Raw genomic sequence first — 20,439 nt, 5'->3', positions numbered from 1 at the left:
GTGTTTGCCTAAAGATGATGTCGGCTTGATGCGTGCATCCAGCGTATGTGCGGGGCGTGCAGACATGCGCCGGCAGCCGCGCGGAAACGGGAGCCAGTTATTAAGGCCACATTAATAACTACGTTCATTACAGGGGCGGAGACGTCATTACAGTATGTAAACAAACAACTTTGAGGACTTTTTAAAGGGCATGATGGTAAATATCTCCCAGTCTACTAGTCTGGTTGCTGGTTTTAAAGCAGTTTAAGACACTTTCTGTGGCTAAAACAAATATTATCGTTTGTTTTAGATGTAATGCAATGTGTAGACACGATTTAAGGTTTCTAAAACGCTGCATTTTCAACATACCGTAAATGTTTGTATATCTTCTTTGCCCCGCTTCTTTGAAACGCACAGCTTTTTTATAAAGCTCATCGCTCTGAATAGCGAGATGTGCTATTATTGGCCAGTTAACCGGTGCGTAATGATTGGTCGAATACTGCGAACGTGTGACGGAAATGTAACACCTCTTACGATATCTGGAACATCAGGTTCCAAAGCAACTGTACTGACAGGTACGCCCACCATACTTGCTTATACATTTGGGCGGTCTTAGTGGAATCATACCGCAAATTGACGTAGATTTGTGGGGGTATGGTTACATAAAGCGTTTCGTTTCTGGGTGAGCATTTGCTTCTAAATAGAATGCATCCTTTGTTCTGACACTTTAATTTTTGCAATTTTACGTGTCTTGCATTGGGCAACTAATAACACACCAAGGACACAGAAAAACACGTATTCACGCCATATGACCCCTTAAAGCCAGCTACAAAGCTAAGGAAGTGTGTTCATGTCGAGGGCATACCTTTGAGAAAACTGTGGCTTGATTTAGTGTGGGTTTGCTTTGAGGGAATGGAGTTTGTAATGGTTAGTGTGTGTCTGTGTTTGGTTTAAGTGTATGGTGCTCAGGATAGGATTTGTGTCGGTGGGTGTGAGCACTCACAGTAGTGACAGCTGTTTATTCAATCAATCACCTTGTGGATGGCACAGCAGAGTGAAACGGCTGGAGATTGAGTTTTGCCTCACAGGGGAAAATGGAGCAAATTAATAGACCATTACCCAGGCGCTGACCCAGGAAATGAGGGTGACACTGCAGGGTTAGATCTGCCAGCTTGGCTGCCTATCTCTCTCTCTCGCTCTTACTCGCTCACTTTCTATCTCTCCGCAGCCCTTAAACAAGCCTAGAAACCTCAGTCCCAACATCCCCTGCTCCTCCCTAGGGGTAAGAACCATTACGACTGTGGCTTTGTGAGGCATTCAAGGGCGCATCTCTACTTAAATATGGATGGATTTGCACAGCTCTATGAAATGTTGGTCAGAACAGGTGGACTGTGTTTGCTGAGTGGGCAGATGGATCAGGGTTGCGTCCCTGAGGAAGACATCCCTGCTGGGCTTTGGACGTGTGGGCAACGGCTTTTCACTGAGGGCCATTCATCAACGGCCAGTGTCCAATAACATGTGTGGCGAGGGAGCTAACACACACCTACAGTGCTACTCGTCCCCCATGGCTGAATTGGGGGCGAACTGGGATACTGACTAAAATGGTCTGACCAAGAGGTCGGAGGTCACTCCGGATATCCCTAAAGAGTAGTTCTGTAGTGCGTGGGCGGCTTATGTTTGTGTGAGCTCAGCACATCCAGTCCTGAGTAGGCAAGAATGCTAATGCGCAAAAAAATACACAAGTGTGCATTTAAAGTGTGTGATGTAAAGCAATGAATATGTGCTGTAATATGCCCAATGAAAATATAAAAACATTGCAAAAACTACAAAGGAGGCAAACTACCTTTCTATCGGCATCTGTATTTGAAACATCAAATTGCAGGTTACTTAACGTACATATCTTTACGTGCTATGCCGACACAATCTCACGGAAATTCGTATCATATTGTACGGGGTTGCTAATTCGTACGATTTATTACGATAAAGTGACGTTATGTTTAGGGGTGGGGTTAGGGGCGGGGCTTGAGTATTGTTTTTTCACATCATACAAATTCATATAAACTAGCCACCTCTTAAAATAGCTATGGCAAAATGAAAACACTTCTGGCAAAATCTCAAATTTTAAACAATTTATATAAGCTTACTGTGGTAAATTAAATAGATTTGTATCAACTTACTCAATAACAGTATTTAGTTTAGTTTGAACCAAAGAAAGAGTTCAAAAGTTGTTTTAGATATGCTTTTACCAAATAAAAAGAACAAAAGTACCCCATTATTATATCTAAAAGACAAAGGCCTGGCCAGATGGCAGATATAGTGGGTTGAGTGCTCAGGCTTGTAACTGATGCCATGTGGTGCCTACTTTATGCCTGTCCATTAGTGCGCTCGTACGCATACACACAAGCGGCGTTTCCTAAATAATGCCTAACCATAATTGATAGCACAAAGCCACCAATAACCTCTACAGGTTTCATTTCATCAGCACGCTGCCGTTGGTGTGCGTCTCTCTCTCCCTCCTCGCTCTCATATGTTATTGAGGGGGAATTAATTACCAGAGCCAATTTACTGTTTATACTCTGATGTTTTAACTAATTACCACTAATGGTGACAGAACAGCAGCCAGCGGAGTTAATTGAATTTAGACGGCTGGGCTGCAGGTCCATCTGAATAGCGCATCTCAGGAACTGTCATACCCGACCCGCCCCCCACTTCTGTCTGTGTTAACACCCCCGCCTGTCATCGCTTACCATCTCACTGTCCTAGAAACATGCATAAACACACACGGCTCAAATTCACACAATGCGCCTGTCCACTCCACGTCAGTTCTCTTACATTCATGTATAACCTCATATTATGGATGAATATAGATAATAGCTCATTAGCGTGTCAGGCTGACACGTATTCCGGCAAAGTGCAATGTGGTGTGCTTTCTGTGTCATGTCTGCAATGACAACAGTCAGAACCAATCAGAATCTTTCATAGACATATACGATTTAACCAAAATATGTAAAACCAAGCAATCAAGTATAACTCATAAATATGTGTTAATGTTTCTGATTCTATAACCAAATATCACCTACGCACCACTATATAGCTGTGAATTGCTTTTAGTGTAAATCTGCCACTGTATTGTGTATAACAGTAACCATACATTGTTACCTTTCTGCTTCCTGCGGCCCCGGTTAGCCTCTGATTCTCTGCGTGACCCCCGTTTAATAATCTGAATACATCCTGCTTCAGCAATTTGGACCAGCCAAGATGAAAAACGCTTCCCGGGCAAAGTTGTAAAAGAGCCGCCTGATACACTAAAGGCTTAATGATTTGAAAGTTACAAGAGAAAGTGCTGCCGGCCGTCACCGTCAATCATATCTAGTGCCTTCACATACGCCAAACGGCCTGTCCGCTGAGCTCACTCTCTACATGCGGCACATACGCTCCTGGGGAGATTCTGTGAACGCGGGTGACGGTTAACCTTTTTACCCTCCTCCGACCCAGAGAGCCCGAGACGTATTCCTTTATACACATGTTAACCCGCTGGCCTCCTCTGCTGTAGATCAGATCGATGGAGCCAGGCACTGACGTGTAGTTGTGGTGCTGAAACTGGCCTTGTGATTTAAATATGGAACCCGGTGAACATGCAGTCATCTTGCTTGCAACAGCTCGGTGTACCGATTGACGCTAAATTGATTTTCTGCTTGAAAAGTCACTTTTCTCATGTACCTGATAGCAGCCCCAAAGGTAGTTCTGTCTCTGTTGTCTGTATTTTACCCTCGGTGCCACGTGCAGGGTTCATGCAGATATCTCCTCCTGCACTGGCTTCAGTTCTGGTGTACACGTAGATGTGAGGGAAGGGGAAAGTGAGACACGGATTGATTTGTCATCAGAGTCTCTCCTGTGTCTGCATGTCTGCACCTCGTGCCCAAAGCGGAAGCTGTGAGCCTAACTGTGCAGCACAGAAACACAGCCATCTCTATTTATCTCTCCCTCTGCCACACACATACACACAACGCACACACACCCTTCTGGGCGTTAGGGCCAGGGATTTCCTGTTCCTAGCCCCGGCTCATTTGTCAGCAACAGCAAGGAGCTGACACGAGCTAACACCTCCATTCCACAAACCATTTAGAGGCTTATCCTCTCTCTTTCTCCCCCTCTCTCTCAGGGCAGTTAAAACAGCACCTGTCTGTGCTTCAGGGAAGAGATCAGAAGAAATAAATGTATCATGCCGTTCAGAGATGGCAAAAGTACACACATCCCTTACTTAAGTAGAAGTACAGATACTCATGTTTAAAAATACTCTGGTAAAAGTTGAAGTACTGACTTAATTTTTTACTCAAGTAAAAGTAAAAAAGTATGAGCTCTAAAATATACTTAAGTAAAAAGTAGCCATTACTACTACCTGCTTTAGCCTGTATCCATGAACAACTGCTATAGAGAACACAGGCAGACAAAAGTGAGTTACATTGTTAATTATACTGAAATGCAAACAAGAGTGAAAGTATCATTATAATTCACACCTCACCTAGTTTACCAGATTACAGATTAATAGGCCTAGTGAAAATATTATAAATCATTACTGCTCAAATTGGCAACTTTCTAGATAATCCTATTCGCTGGCTTAAACAATTTGTGCTAAAGACTGAATATTAAAGTGTGTGCCAACAGCACGAACAGCACTAGCAACATCCCTTTAACAAAACTGAAAAAATTGGAGGGAAAAACTTAAAAACAAATAACAGGCAAGCAACACTACATTAAGTTATTGTGTGTGTTTGCCGGTGAGTGTATGTGTGTGTTCTTTTTCTGGTCAAAAAAGATGCGAAGTGTGAACAATGAACAACATCTAACTAACACGCTAGCAAAATATGAATTCATGATAACATTACAGACTTAGCAAACATAGAAAATAGACTATAATTACGGAAATATTTTTAACACCGACAATTTCAAACATCTCCCGAATATATGGCCATGGGTGATTAGGAATGCAGACATCCCAACCTGCAAAAAGTCATTTCAGGGAGGTGTCCCGAAGACCCCCCCCCCCATAAAAAAATGAAGGACAAGGATATGACAATTCACCACAGAACTGCACTTTACTTGTGTAGCGAAATACAGTTGAATATAACAACAATGAATGAATAAAATAACTATTTACACACACTGCAAATGTAGTAGGCCTAGGCCTATTTCCTACATCATATGCCTTTTACTTTTCTTGCAAGCTTTCATTTTATATGTAGATTAATTTTACTATTTATATAAGCTGCTTATTCTATTTATACTTTTATCCCAAGAGCCATCATAGAACTGAACAATCATACACCCCTACCACCCAGTCAGCACAGTTGCACTTTATAGATAAGGGCTTTTATGCAATGGGACTTCAGAGTAGCCAAATGTTGGATGCCCTGTTATTGTTTTATATTTTTATACTTTATTTATTGTGTGAGTGTGTATATGAAAGTGAGTATTGTTTTAGAGGATGCACAAGCAAATTTAGTTGTATGGTACTACTGCACAATGACAAATAAAATCTCTTCTCCCCCCCTCTCCCTCTCTCTCTCTCTCTCTCTCTCTCTCTCTTTCTCTCTCTCTCATGTAAACTGCATTTATTTACATTCCATTGCCATTTTAAATATGTCTAAGGTGTTTTCACGTAGCTAGTTGTTATCCGACCTGAATAATATGCGCATGAAATCAAATAAAACTTGATGAACTCACCTCAACATGTCTTTACAATCATTAAACCCAGATATACACTGAACAGAGTATTCAGTTCGGGACTAGGGAGAAGAGATAAAATCCCGCCCACACTGACAATTGATTGGTTGATTTACCGAAACGGGCCAATCAGGATGCTCTCTGTATTATCTGCGCTTCACGAGACACACACGCAGACTAGCACAAACACACACACGCAAGGTCTCGCGCTCCCTCTCTGCTGTGCGCGCGCTACATGTGTTGAAGCACAGTCTCTGTCTCGCATGCGCGCTCTTGATCACTCGCTCTAGATTGCGGGATATTTTAACTCATTTGCGGGCATCAGGGAGCCGCTATCAATATGCGGGAGACTCCCGGAACTTCCGGGAGACTTGGGATGTCTGGGAATGACTCACCTAAAAACCGATAAACCAACAGGCTTCTTGTTTAAAAACAGCGCGCATGACAAAAAATAATACAGATTAAAGTAACAAGTCTGGTTTGAAAATGTAAGAAGTAGAAAGTACAGATATTTGGTTAAAAGTGTAAGAAGTGAAAGTAAAAAGTTGTCGGAAAAATAAGTAGCGAAGTAAAGTACAGATACCAAAAAAATCTACTTAAGTACAGTAACGAAGTATTTGTACTTCGTTACTTACCATCTCTGATGCCGTTTCACAGACTCCAACATTTTCCTTTAACAATGTGTCATTTCCAGCACTTTAACTCAATTCCTTCTTGTTCATTTACATATTTGCTCGTAATGGCCGTAATTCCAAGAACGCAAAGAACAAACTTGTTCTTGTGGAGACAGGTCTTGCGAGGCAGTCTCAGGAGAACGAACTTGGATGGACATGCCACACATCATTCAAGCGGATTCCGGGTACACATCCGGGTACTTTCCTGCGTTCTCTGTTCTTGTGTTCTTCAGTATTAAAACCGGACTTTGACGGATATTGATGACGTAGAATGAGGACACGAGACCGGTGACGAACGCATACTGAGAAACGGCCTATGTTTATTTCAGTTAGTTTGAGCTGTTAAACCTTATTTTACCCTCACACAAACGTGCACAGGCCCATCTATCCCAGCTTGCATTTCTTTTTCGTTTGTGTACTCATCTGTCAGAGGCGGTACAGCTCAGATATACGGCGCAGGGGTCACAGCAGCGGAGCAGAAGGCTAATAGAAGCGCTGCTAGTTAGATGTCTCCTGGTACAAATGGGCTGTGATTTATCCTCGACACAGCAGCACGACTGCACACTGTCCGACTCCTCCAGGTCTCTATCACTCTATCCTGTCACATCTGTAAAGCTGCTGTCAGTCATGGTGTCTCTCCCTCACTTCTGATGTATTTCCCAACTTTTCGAAACTATGCACCTGTTGTTTTTAAGGAGCGACCAGGTCTTGCCATGTGCACTAAATTCTGTCATCATTTATTCACCCCCATGTCATTTAAAACCTGTATATGACTCTTTCTTCTGTGGAGCACAAAAGAAGATATTTAGAGAAATGTCTCAGCGGTTTTGTGTCCATAAAATTGTGTTCTACAGAATACAGTCATACAGGTTTAAAATGACATGAGGGTGAGTAAATGATTAAATCATTTTCATTTGTGTTGAAACCATCCCTTTAAAAAAGATGATTTATGGTATTATGGTACGTGTGCCATGTTCCCCTGCACTTTCAATGGACAAAATGCTTCTGATAAAGCTTCTGATGCCGGTTTTAAATTATGCAAACAAGGACTTCTGCCGCAACACCGGCAGAATGAGAACAGGAACAGATCTGGTGTCAGTGTTCTTCCCTGCAGGATGTTAGTATGATGGATTGACAGCTCACCTGCAGCCCATTACACTTCTCAGCCTGTTATCAGGACTTGTCACCAAGCGGAGACACTCGACTTATCCTTCCACTATGCTGCCATATCTGTATCTGCTGTATCTGTATCTTTAGCTGGCATATTTCCCTCACACTTTCTTTTACAAGCGCTCTCATTCTCCTCTAAGAAGGCAGTGCTGGCAGACGTGTTTAATAAAAGGCCATATTGGGAATGAGGGCTGATCTGGGAGATGTTTATCAGGTGGAGTAGGTTTTAAAGCAGGGAAACCTCGGGCTTCGCCATATAAAAAGACCACAGGACCCTCAAGGGCCTCCTGCAGGCCCACCAAGAACTGTTCAATCAGACATGGCCGATTGCATCGCCAACATTAGCCAGCCACCGATGGACACCGTGATGATCGTATCCATGGTTGTCTCCAGGGTCTAACACCACCAACTTCTCCATCTGCTTTCATAAAGAGTGTGTTATGAGTTCTAACAGCAGAGGGGGATGTTAGCCCTCGGCTGTTTTGCGGGTTTGAGTGCGTGTGTGGCTGTTTAACCCCTAACCTTATGGACATTAGTCACTCAGAGCCTGCCTACCCATGAGGCACAGGAGGAGGCCGAAACCGAGAGAGGCCGAGAGAAGGAACAGCCTCAACCTCTCCCCAGAGAGCGAACAGGTGAGGAGGGAGGCTTGATACCCAGCTGGCTTCATCCTCCATCCTCGGAGCAGGAGCACACAGATCAATAGAAAATTAAGAGACTGGAATGATTCTGCAGCCGATCACACTAACCTCTTCACTCCTCTATCATCTACTTTTCCTTCATCTCACGTTCTTCCTCACACACACACAAAAACACACACTATCTCCAATTCTTCTCTCCAAAACTCTGGTGAGCCACACCAGCATGAAATTGACTTTTTGTTACCTACCAACCGAGGAAATGTATTGGCTGTAAATATTTCTTACCTACCATGAAACTGTATTTCGCAATAATTTTTGTTAAAATATATCGTAATTTTGTAATACATATGTGACCCTGGACAACAAAACTTATGGGTACATTTTTCGAAATCACGAAATCTGAATACATTTTGATTTTCATTTATGTGTGCCTTGTTAGGATAGGACAATATTTGTCCGAGGTTCAACCTTTAAAAACTCAAAAAAGTCTTTTTCGCTAATAATATTTTTTTACCGTATTTCAAAAATTAGTTCCGTACAATTACAGTTTTTTAACTGTATCTGTTACGTTGTAAAAACATCTGATGCAAATTATTTTCTAAACTTCTAAAGTCATGTCATCGTGCTTTCCTGAGTCTTAATTTTGAACCCTGCGTAAGATCATTTGCACCGCCCTTGTTCCATCTCGGATGAGCAAGTGAACAAGATGAAGGGGGAAAAACACCCTTGTGGGGGACTGACAGGTGATGGTGGTGTTTAAGAGTTTAAGCATTAAAAACGGGGTGAAATAAAGCAATGGAGCAGCGTAATAGCACAGCGAAGGAAGGAGGGAGCTTTAGCAGTCTGCTGGCTGTCTGGGGACTCAAATCTCAGAGCAATTTTCGGGCCGGGTGATTGGCAGCTTGATGTGTATTCTTTCCCTGCAGGAGCGGGGCGATAACTCTGGCCCAGTCGCCCATCTCGGGCCCTGTTGTGGGGCTATTACAATGACAATGCCGATAAGGGACATTTATCACTCCTGTGGCGCGCTGACAGAGGGCCCCATCAACAGGTCTACCGGGGCCGGTGAGGCACGAGCGAGAAGAGGAGGTTCAATGAGTCTGAATTACACAGCACTCCCAACCACATAACGATACGTTTATCACACACACACATGTACACAAACATATATACATTCATACTGTATACACAATACAGGCAGGTTTTTTGGGGGCATTATCAAATTTGTCGAAAATTTTTATATATAAGCACACGGGGAACGCAGAAAATTACGTAAATGAAGGTGTGAATTCCTACACTCATTGCTTTTCACACACAGAATGTTTTAACAAAGAAACATTTACTGCATCTCACTGAGCCGCTCTCATTCCCATCGGTCATAAACACATTCTGCATTCCCCAAGTCTTCATAAAGCTTGTTTTTATGCAATCATCTCACACTCGAGAATGACAAATACTGGAGTAAGTCTTTTCTTTCACTGCTGTATAATAACAATAGCATTGTGCCGGAGTGTACAGCAAGCAGAGCTCTTTGTGTCAATCTCCCCTCTTCGGTCAAAAGGCCCATTGTGCCGTGGAAGGTGGCACGGCTCGATCCACAGCTGCGGAACGGTGAAGGGTGGTGGCTGGTCCAAAGCTTGGCGATCGACCCCCTTCACACTCACACACCAGCCCACTATGATCCCTTACAGTGGGCGTAAATGACCACAGACGGTCTGTGGATGCAGTTAGAGCCACTCACCTGTAGGGAGCGCCAGCGGTGAGAGAAAACGACCCTTGCTTGAAAATTAAAGACATCTGGATACAGTGTCATTTAGATTCTGACTCCATCTTCATGTCCGTGTCAACACTCGAGTGATCTCAGGAGGCGAGAGATAAATTTTTCAAAGAAAACACTCAAGGACTGAATGAACACTTAAAGTTAGAAACTTGACTAAACGCTGATAGCCGAGCTTTACCAGTGGCAGGCTGTTGACAGCTGAATCTTGGGTTAAACCCTGTGAATGGGCGCTTGCATTAAGACCCTTCCCAACCAGCCTCTTCCTCTGTCTCTCGCCCTTCTCTCTCTCTCTTCCAGTTTATGGCCCTGACCTTGAGCTATTAACACTACAAACCTCCAGACGAATCAGATACTTTACAGCACTAAGACAGACAGAGAGACTTAAGAATGCTAAAGACCCAGGTCGAAAATTGATGGGGGTTGAAGGGAAAAAATGGCAACAAAAGTGTCAGAAAAGCTCTGAGGTAATGATTTAAAATATTTTTGTGACAGAATAACTGCATAACATTGTATAACAAACATCCCACAAAAAACATATTTTAAATAAAGTAAAAAATATAAAGGTAATGACTCACTAGATCACTAGTTCACTATAATGACAGCAGATACATGTACGTTAATGGTCATATTTAAGCCTATTTAAATACTGTACCAATCATAAATGATCATGAATGATACAACTATCTAATACTTCCTTAACAGAGCCCATACGTCGCTATCATCTAAAATAGGTACTCAGGCTGTCACGCCCCCAAAACAAATACGGCGAAACATTTTCCTTCTATCTCCATTTATCAGCGGAAATCCAGTCCTGCCCACAGCGTGCCATCACCAAGCCGCAGAAGCAAACCGCTCCTGATGGATGAGCACTTCACTGGCAATAAATGTATTAACTTTTAACTATCAGCTACCGCTTGGCATGGAGACGTGTCCGCGATAAATTAACCCCCCGGGTGTACCTCCATAACTCAGGAGCAAGTTTTCTCTCCCCTTCGTTTTGCCCCTATATGTCTATTTCTTCGGTAGGGCATTAGTCAGGTATCTATTACCCATTAGCCTCTTTCTTCACACGCCACAGGAGACTAAATGCGGGGGAAAGGTCCAAAGCTGCCTCCATGTTCAACAACAGTCATTTCCTGCTATCAAAGTACAGCACACGGGCCTGACAGCGGCTCTGTAAAACTCAGAGAGGGTGTTGTCACAATTGAAAAAGCATGTTTGTGTAAGTGTCTTGCTGGTTTTAGGGTGTTTCAAGGGGGGGGGGCTTCACAATGTTTGAAAGGAGAAAGTGATTAAAATGTGACTAGAAACCATTAAAACGATGTGTGAATTGTTGCGCCCCAATTCGCCTACTTACACTATGCCCTTGAAGTATGTACTGTTTTTGTCATGTAAAAGTATATACATTTTAGTGTGTAGCAAAACTGTATGCACGCACTGGGACATACTAACACGGAACCTTGTTGCCTAGACGACACGGTGATACCGTCACAAACCAAATTCAGCTCTTCCTTACATTTAAGCATTTGTTTATTCATTATTTCGTCTGTAATGTTATCTGCATTCTTACATTTATTAATTCAGTGAAGCATCTTTTATTTAATTTTATTAATGCAGCGTCACTAAACTCCGCCCTCTCGCTGTGAGTTGTGGATAAAATCAGCCGTTAAGTGTCCGTGGATTCACGCTTTAAATTTTGATCGGAAACAGTAGACCGTCCGGGTACTTTGAGAATACTCATTTCAGCACGCTGTGATTTGGAACATACTAATTCAATTCTCGAATACTGTTTAGGACGGATAGTATGCGAATTGGGACGCAGCAATTGTGTTTTACTTTACAATTCCTCTCCAGGAGGGAGGGTGTGTTTGCCAAGAGGTGTTTGTCGATAAGTATGTAGTCAGGTTTACACGCACACGCATGTGCACTTGACGCATTGCAGAATGACCCATGCCCTGTTTATTGACAGACTCCAGCCAGTCTGGAGTTCATATGGAGTCTCCATAATCTCTCCTGAGATGATTAAAAATTAATTGATCACCGCAATATTATCCATACTCCCCTACCAACCAGCACAGATGACAAGCCAGCTAATAAATGTTAATTACTGCTTTTTCCCCTTCCTGTTTTATGACCCCTGCCAGTCTTAGGCCTCCTGATATCAGGTTGTAAATTCATTAGGCGCTTACACACCTAGCGGAGCCAGCTTATTTAGCAATGACAAACAAGATTAGCACAGAAACGAGGGTTGGTCTTCCCTCGAACTCCTGTCACCCGATAAGAGTGTTTAGGTCGCCCTCCCTCCCTGAATGTCTGCTACACACAGGTATGTATGTGAGCTGGGGCACCCGTATAAATCAATGGTGTGTGTGTGTGTGTGTGCCTTTAAGGAGCGTTCGCACGTTTAGAGATTTGCAGCAATAAAGTGATTTTCAATGCGAGTAGGCGATTTTTAGCGACCTAATGCAATAAATGAATCGGGAGGTGATCCAATGGGAGTGTAGAGAGGGATTTCATGATTCTATTGGAAACAGCAGTCGAGCAACCAACAGTACAGAAAATCATGTAAGTGTATTTGTTTAGATGTTCGTATGTATGCAAAGACTGAAAGGCCACATAAAAAAAAATGTCTAATCCTCACGGTCCAATTCTGCAGCACTGCTTATTTTCGCCTGTTTGTCTGCATAATTATTGAATTGGCACCCGAGAATATAACAAATAAACACCTAGAGATCAAAGCCAGACAGAGAGGGAGAAGTGTGGTGCTAGCTCTGGAGATTTTCTGAAGGGCTAATTTCATTAAATCATAATAGGCTTTGCCATAATCCAGGTAATACTTCTAAGACATTCATATGCATCTGAACACACTGATGGAACACAAAAAAGCAGGCGTAGCATGTCGCATTAAACTGGCAAATAATACAAGGTGTGTTCCAATCTCAACGCTGCAAACAAAAGAATCTTAGATTAAAAGGAGAAGCGGTGCGGAGGACACCAGACATCAGAAGAGAATCAAAAAAATCAATCACATGCCGCTTATCAGGAACAGGGACTATGACATCTCCAGACTAGCAGACAATTCTCTTGAAAATAAATGCTAAGGAGTCAAGAGCAATGCTGTTTAATCCCTTCACGCTATTTACAAGACAGACAATTTGCTGTGGTTAACATGTATGCAGTGCTATGTAGTCCTGTAGACTTTGATTCAAAATTGTAATTATTTATTATTTGTTTAATAGTTGATCCTACATTTGTGTTTGGTTAGATATGTGCATATTCACTATTCACTGCTTGTATATAAGCAAACAGGCAAAATCATTTTTGATCTCTGACCTCTAACCAAAGTGTTAGATCTGAAACAGACAGTGGAATTTTTTCCACCAGTGTAAAATGTGACACTCAGAGAGTGTGTGACCTGATCCGTGTGAAACAGAAATCCCACAACACTCTTATTTACAAAGAGAGATGAATGTACTCTCCTCCAGACTCAAGTGCGCGGATTGTTGACAGTGTCAGACTCTTTGGCCTAACCCTCTTACGCCCTCAATCACTGCATATTACCTGCACCAGCTGCCCACACTGCAGGGTTTAATGGGGCAACCCTGAGGCACTTAAAGAGTAAATATTTTGTGATTTTTAAGGTCCAACTTTGAGGATTCCCACAACAGGTTTACGTACATACATGGTGTAAAAACACTTTCTAATAAAAGGCAATTATTATCACCTTACTTCTTGACCGACTCTCAAATGATCCGTTCAGCGATTCATCTGTCTAATCCCCTAGTTTCTGTCAGACTACTCTGATTGATCAGATGGTCTAGTCTGCTGTGAATGGTCTACCTTGAGTGTCGCAAATGGGACGTAGGTGGGCATTACACGGTGAGCATTACACGGAGTGAAGCAAATCCAACCTGGAAATGAAATTAGAACGACAGACGTCTTGTTCTCTTGATTCAGAGTCGACTTCTTTTTTGCCAAATCAATAACTTTATTATTCGTTCACTTTCGGCTTTAGAACTTGGCGGACTGCTTACATTCACACTCAGCAACATTGCAAACTGCATGAAATGTGATTTTAAGGACATTGTAATATTTACTCTTTAAGAATTGCGGCAATTGTCCGTTTAGTGTGAATCACAGTTCTGCCCACAGAAATGCCATTTGGAGGATGATAAAAAACTACAAAGCCACCGCCTAAAGTTCGTCTCTATCTGGAGTTCCTCACAATCTGTATCTATGAAACGTCTTATTTTGCTTATTCTTCCTGCGAGTTTATGTGGAAGCTGCACGGCACGTCTCCAGTTTCATCCATCTACGGGACATTTTGCTGGTGACATTTCTCCACAATGCTTTGTGACATCTGCGTCAACAACTGGTGCATAGCGCCACTGAAGGTCAGGGATAATGGGAGAAAAGGCCAGGGAAATATTAGACTGTTCGAAAACAGTGGAGGCTCAGGCTCGCCAGCAACTGTCACTCCTAACGCAAGTATATATGAAAGGCCAAGACTGAAGGGCAGTGTTAGTCAGATTGACGGGCGCCTTAAAGGCCAGGGTGGGTTCCTGCTAGAGTGCCCCATGATGGTGAGAAAAACCAGACTTGATCCGTAAAAATGATTTCAATATGTTTTAAATATTTTAAAGAGATTAGTTTACGAAACTTTGAAGTGTGGAGGACACAGCCCTGAGGAACTCCATCAAACTATAGTGCAGTACATAATCAGTACTAGAGGAGATGTCTGTTAAGCAATAGGAGGAAAAGGGCGTACCTGTGGTGGGCTCATGCCGTTAGCTCCCTTAAAACCACATTACCAAAGGGCCCCTTCCTCAGACTAACGGCCAGCCAGGTGCTGCTCTAGTCTGGGCTCCCTGCCCTGCTCAGAAGGGTGAGAGAGAACAGCCTTGGGGTCTCCTTACAGGAAACCAAGGTCATGGTGCCGCAGACACGCTCCGAGCTGGTTTTCACACTGCTGCTTTGAAATGGGCATCCGCACCAAAACCAGGATTAAATAACAGTGAGCATGTGAAGCCGAGCAGATGGGGCACACGGATGGGAGGGACAGAGACAACCAGAAACAAGTCACTCAATCTCAACTGCTCCGTTGCGGCTTCTGCTGCTGGAGTTTCTTTAGGTGAAGCGTTGGCTTTAAGCAGAAGTCATTAAACCCATCCTGATTCATTAGACTGCAGCTGCTCCTCATTAGCTCAAACGTATGGCCCACAAGCTCTCTCTCTCCCTCAAACACACACACACACACACACACACTTTGCTTCAGAATGTACTGAGCTGACTACAGAGGGAGCCTATTGAGGCATCATGGGTGTGCTCAGTGAATCCCAGAATGCACAACAATGAGCTCAGTAATACATATATATGAGCAACTGTGTCTATTGGACTACGTGTGTTTGAGCACATGACAAAACTGAAAGAAGAACAGAGGGAGGGATAAGACACACACTCAGACAAACTGTCCTTGCTATCTGCCATCGTCACAGGCACTTGCCATTAAGCAGGCCTTTTACTCTCTGCACACTCTCTATAATATGGCCATCACCATTAAAGCTGTCAGGCTATAAGCACAAGTGTTATAGCCCATACATTACACACACGGTGGCCTTCCACCCTTCAGAGCTGAAAACATCATACCAGTGACAGTGAGTTCTGGTTCCTACCCTGTTGCATCTTGTCTGTCCATAGCTCCACCTTGCCTCTGGTTGGCCCACTGCACTATGGGATTGCAGTGGGAGGACAGCCCTACTACAATTTACGACCATAAAGCTGGGACCCCCACGTGCATAAAAATGTACATCTCATGTCCTCTGTGATGCAATGCCCTACTCAAAAAACATCACTTAACAGACCGAGATCAGAGGTCACCCATTTTAAAACCATAGACTACAGTTGTCAGAAAAGGGTAATTTTGAACAACGGTAGTGAAGGCATATAATCACAGCATGATGAAACAACCATGCAAATAGAAATAAAAGAGAAAAGGAATTGGACGAGGCAGGTGGAAATGATAAAACTGACAGCAACGATAAAAAAATGACAAAGATGAATGACGAAAGTAGGAATATGTACAATGCAGTCAGTTTACAAGCCAAAAGATGGAAAAGTTAAAATATCTTAATTCCTAAAGACCTTATGAAGTTGCTTGATGAGAGATTTCTTTTCTGCGTTAACAGATTTTTCTATAGAAAATGCTTTACGAAGGCATATCAAAGAGATTGACTATTTAAAAAAAACTAATAAGACTTTCTTAGATTCTCTTATCTTGCTGTAATTGTCATTTCTTTTCAAGTTACAGATAACTATTATTGATTATAGAGCCTTGCAATGTTCTTTCAACATTTACATTCGGCAGACACCTCGCAAGCAACTTACAGTGCATTTAAACTACAGAATTTTATATGTTCCCTAGGACTCAAACCCTCAACCTTGCTGTAAAAGCCTTACAATGTTAATGTGCTGTGCATCAGGCATGTAGATAAACATTACTGACAGATTTTAAATGACCAACCGCCCCCCCTCCATAAAAAATCAACGATACAATTTCATTTAATTCAGGCAGATACCCTCTTGTCAAATTCTCCCATTCCTATCATTCAATGACCTCCGCCGTGCCTCACCCCCCTTCTCAAGTCTTTCCTGACGTATTTACCACATTAGTATTAGTGCCTCTGCCTGTCATTCTGTTTTCAGAAGCCCGGCTTAGACATGCTGTTTGTGTCCCCCCAGGAACCCCGGGGGGGACTGATCTGGTTCCTCTTTCCCCCTTGACAATTTTCACCCTCCCTCCTACCAGCATAAAAAAGTCGGGCAACAGCCACGGCCAGCCAAAAGAACGGTGTTGAGGGTTTCCTGTGAGACAAAGATTGCCAATGCCAGCTCCAATATGACGAGTGCCAGTGTTATGAAGACAGACGTGAGCAGGATGGGCAGGGTGACCTTTCCCAAATGTCACATGTCATCAGAGTTTTATGTCAACCCTCAAAACAATATGTCAGGGGCATAAAAAATCATTACGCCCAAGAATTATGTTATACGGGGCAAAAATAATAATTAAGATTATATTATGGAGATTTGAGGAATTTATGAGCGTAAGATTTTCCCACATATGCCTTTACAACTTCTGTCTACTTAAGTGGATCAAAAATGCAAGTGTCTGATCTAAAGTTCAGCTTACATTAGCCATTATCCGGTCGCACTTGTCAATTGGTTTTAACATAAAAAGCAGTCTAACCCTATGACTCTCTTCAAGGTCAAAGGTATGGCTTATAAATTTAAACAGGTCACTTATTCCCCTGTCCTTGACTGTATGGGCTACTATGTAAATATTTGCATAAGCCAACCGAGAGATGCCAGATATTATTAATGACATTATTGATCACCGGATGGAGCTGTTGTGTGGAGATAACGCCAAACAGAGGAGAACAAGCATCGTCAGGAGTGTGATCCAGAGATCCAGTCCTCTCGCTCTGAGCGCTGTTAAACACTCCTCTGTTTCGGCTCAGGTGTTCAACTTCTTTAGCTCAGCAGTATAGAGGACGTCAATAAGGAAGGGGCATGTCCAATCAGCAGTATGCAGTGCCTGGGATCAAAGGTCAGGATGATGTCATGCATTTTGACAACACAATAAAGATCCTGTCCGAACAAGCCTAGCTTGTGATCCTCATCCTTTCCCTTCTCCAAGACTCTCTCTCTCTCGCTCTCTCTCTCTCTCTCTCTCTTTCTCCGATGGTGTAATGGGCTCTTGTCTTTGTTAGTCCCCTACAAAAGGCTGCCTTTTCCCAATCTGGCACTGGTGATAAAGCACTCTGTGAAATCTTTATTGCTTTAATAAACAAGAAAGGGTGATTAATGTTGGTCTTCTCCTTTAGTGTTTCAAATAAATTATGACAGCTTTATATCACGGTCAAAAGCAGCGAAATCCCTATGAAACATGTCATGAGTGGCTGAATAGCCCGGTCTTACGAGTGCAAAAAATGATGCCTGTGCTGCTTCCGTAATTTGCTTTAAAAACAATCTAATTCCTCTGATTTGTCATGGCACTTCAGGTTTATTTTAGAGAAGCCTTTATTTGTTCTTTTCCCGCTTTCTTTGTCTGCTGTTGCCAGCTGGGAGAACATGAGAGCCTTGTAAAGCCTCGCTTAGAAATATTGTGTTTGACTCAAAATAGAGAACTTTGGCCCTGTGTGTAATGAAGGAAAATGCCTGTGCTGTTTTGGGTAAGGGGCTGTGAGTCATACACATTAAATGAGTGAGACATGCGTCAGTCCGAATGGAGGAGTGATGGTGGTGGTAGCCTCTCTTAATGGTCATAGCATCTAACACTGGGAATATACAGTGGAACAATGTATTTGGACACTTTTGACGTGTTAAAGTTTTATTGCATCAGATGCAAAGGAAAGGTTTTTAAGAACTGACTTTCGATTTTTTGAGTCATTTTGCAATTACACGGGTACATTCTGGTATAATGCAATAGCATTTTAAGGTAGGCTGGGTTTGCAAAAACATATTGGGGCACCGTATAAAAAAGGGTCATGATTATTTATTCAACTAAATGATTGATGTAATAAAAATATAATAATCATCATTTGTTTCCTGCTCTGGCTATAAAAATGTGAAGAATTTTGTACGCTTGGATAGAGGATTTCTTTAGCATGTGTGTCTTCGCTGTTGACCTGACTGCCTCATTTATTCTCGATCAGACAAACGCTGGCGGTCAGAGACAGGAAGGGCAAAAAGATGACACGCCTGTTTACCCACACCATTCTGCCTCTGAGTCTGTGTTATATGCGTTCCAACATCATTTAGTCTGAAGTAGGGAATTCCTGACTATTCCTGTAGCTCAACTGGCGCTGGCAACACTAAAGTCACTGGTTCGATTTCCAGAGAACACACATACTGCATATGAGTAATTTATACCTTAAATGCACTCAAGATTGGATAAAATGACCTGCACAAAGGCATAAATGTAAATACGGTGTCCCAGACAAGTCATCAACTGCATACACTACTACCCATCCATCTCTAAACCCCAACTCTACCCCACCCAGCATTTAATAGAGCATTTAGCATGTTCCACTGTGCCTTCCAAAGGCAGGAATTCAGTAATTTCTCCAAAATCAAACCAGATATGCGGGCGTGGCCGGAGGCACCCTGCAGTGGGGTTCATTCATTGAAGTTTGCTTTTATAAGCCCCTGCGCCTGGCAAGTCTAAACGTTGCCATCGAAGGGGAGGGGGTGCACGGGCAACTTATCAGAATTGAAAATGGTTACCCGTAAGTGGATGAAAGTCTTATGGTGTGGGTGAAGGTTGTGTTTTTTGGTTAAGTGCGGGCGCAGTAATTGAAATTCAATGGGAGTTACATCATGCCCGTAGTCTTTTCAAGAGAGGTGGGAATGAGACGTCCAGCCTCTGAAGTGGAAAAGCACAGCTGGCAGAAAGGTTGCCACATGCTGAGGGGGTTGCCCTGCAAATAATTGTGCGGCAAGAGGGAGTCATCGTGGGCGAGGTGGGGGGTACAACCGATGGCCTTAAGTCATGGCAGGAACACAAGATGTTATCTCCACGACGACGCTAAAGTGCCACCACTGCCGTCCCATGACAAAGAAAGCCTAGAGGAGAGCGCTGCAGCCGCAATGCTGTCAATCTGGAACCTTTTATGAGTACCGAATGCTTTTTATATGAAGCAGCCATTAAACATTTCCTAGAAGAGGAAAAGCAAGAGTAAACCGCCTATTATATTTGTAGCCTTGGGAAAAGGCACGTGGCGCCATACCTGATAGACTCAGCGGTGGTTAGAATGCCGAACGCTTTACAAGCTCTTTACGATCTCCGTCTCCTCGTCTTTTTCTTTAATCAATGATTACTCCGTATGATGGAGGGTAGGGCCTCCGTCTGCTTTCTGCACAATGGCTTTGGACACCTGGAAGGCAGGTAATGAAGTGGCTCCTCGTAGACCTAATGCCCAGGTGCGGGTACAGTTGGCCGGGGGTGTGCACGATTGTAAGTGAGTGTCTAATGGAGCACCAGGAGGCATGCCAAGTGTGCCAGTCCCACAGCCAACATGGACTAGTGCTCTGCCTAGTGTACTAAACAGAACCAGTCGGTTCAACAGAACTTAATGACACACACACACGTACACGCATACAATACGCGTGCACACAAAACCATGGAACAAATGGAAATAATAGCTATTATTTAGGGTCTTGACTTAATACAAGAATGATATTTTAAGGTTTCATACAACATGATGTCATGGAACCAGACTGTGTTTCATTTAGCTTCAAATTAGGATTTTTTGTTCTTTAAGAAGAATTCATAGTTTTATAAACATAATAACGTTAACTTACATGAGTGTTTCTCAACCTTGTTCGCCTTATGTACCCCCACAGCCCTTCATTGATGCAATGTGTTCCTTTAAACTCCTATAACACTTGATATTATTTAGGTTTATTAATATAC

The 20,439-nt window shown here is 42.8% G+C and overlaps 1 protein-coding gene across 5 annotated transcripts in view; it reads right to left on the bottom strand.

Moving 5' to 3' along the window:
* rnf220a (ring finger protein 220a) overlaps window positions 1–20,439 on the bottom strand; it is a 111,553-nt gene that overhangs the window by 34,242 nt on the left and 56,872 nt on the right. Inside the window, exon 1 of one of the 5 annotated variants that reach the window (XM_079451575.1) lies at window positions 6,339–6,599. The exons of the other annotated variants lie outside the window; for them this stretch is intronic. The gene's annotated coding sequence lies outside the window, so the exon portion shown is untranslated. Of the gene's footprint in view, window positions 1–6,338; window positions 6,600–20,439 lie in introns of those variants that run through there. 5 annotated transcript variants of the gene reach the window in all.

Source organism: Barbatula barbatula, assembly GCF_947034865.1.
Source record: "Barbatula barbatula genome assembly, chromosome: 3".
In the NCBI taxonomy this organism is placed as follows: Eukaryota; Metazoa; Chordata; class Actinopteri; order Cypriniformes; family Nemacheilidae; genus Barbatula; species Barbatula barbatula.
Note: the sequence above shows the minus strand (reverse complement) of the source record. Positions and strands in the feature narration are given on the sequence as shown.